The sequence below is a fragment of the Mustela lutreola genome, chromosome 7 (assembly GCF_030435805.1).
Source record: "Mustela lutreola isolate mMusLut2 chromosome 7, mMusLut2.pri, whole genome shotgun sequence".
NCBI classification, from domain to species: Eukaryota; Metazoa; Chordata; class Mammalia; order Carnivora; family Mustelidae; genus Mustela; species Mustela lutreola.
In genome coordinates this window covers 18,850,966-18,851,712 of record NC_081296.1, presented here as the reverse complement: position 1 = coordinate 18,851,712, position 747 = coordinate 18,850,966, and the positions used below count along the sequence as shown (strand labels likewise).

Sequence of the window (747 nt, the reverse complement as noted above, 5' to 3'; positions counted from 1 at the left end):
ACAAGTGTGTCCACTTTCATTACTCTCATTTGACATAGTACTGGATGTCCTAGCCAGAAAAACCAGGAGCACAAAGAAATAAAAGACTCCAAAAAAAAGGAAGAAGTAAAATTTTCTTTTTTTTAAAAAAATCCTAAAAACCTCACAAAAAAATTGAATAAACAAATTTAGTAAAGCTGCCAAATACAAGATCAATATATAAAAGACAAGAATTTTGTTTTGTTTTGTTTTGTTTTTAATATGGAATGCTTCCCAGTTTTTCATGTCATCTTTGTTCAGTGATCACGCTAATCTTCTCTGCATCATTCCAACTTTAGTATATGTGCTCCCAAAGTAAGCACAAGACAGGAGCATTTTAACACACTAATGATGAACTATCTGAAAAAACAAAACAATCTAATTCACAATAGCATCAAAAATAATAAAATACTTAGGAAAAGATTTAACTAAAAAGATGAAAGATCTGTACCCCATAAACTATGACATTGATAAAGAAATTGAATGAGACACAAATGGAAAGATAGCCCATATTTATGAATGGTAAGAATTAACATTGTTAAAATGTCCATACTACCGAAAACCATCTGTAAATTCAATTCCTATCAAAAATCCAATGTTAGGGGCGCCTGAGTGGCTCAGTGGGTTAGCCGCTGCCTTCAACTCAGGTCATGATCCTAAGGTCCTGGGATCGAGCCCTGCATCAGGCTCTCTGCTCAGCAGGGAGCCTGCTTCCTCCTCTCTCTCTGC

The 747-nt window shown here is 34.9% G+C and overlaps 1 non-coding gene across 1 annotated transcript; it reads right to left on the bottom strand.

Annotated features, from left to right (window-relative positions):
• Positions 1 to 234: 234 nt before the first annotated feature.
• On the bottom strand, positions 235 to 341 carry LOC131837419 (U6 spliceosomal RNA). Its single transcript, XR_009356031.1, has one exon. It is a non-coding gene; the product is annotated as a U6 spliceosomal RNA (small nuclear RNA).
• Positions 342 to 747: the final 406 nt, after the last annotated feature.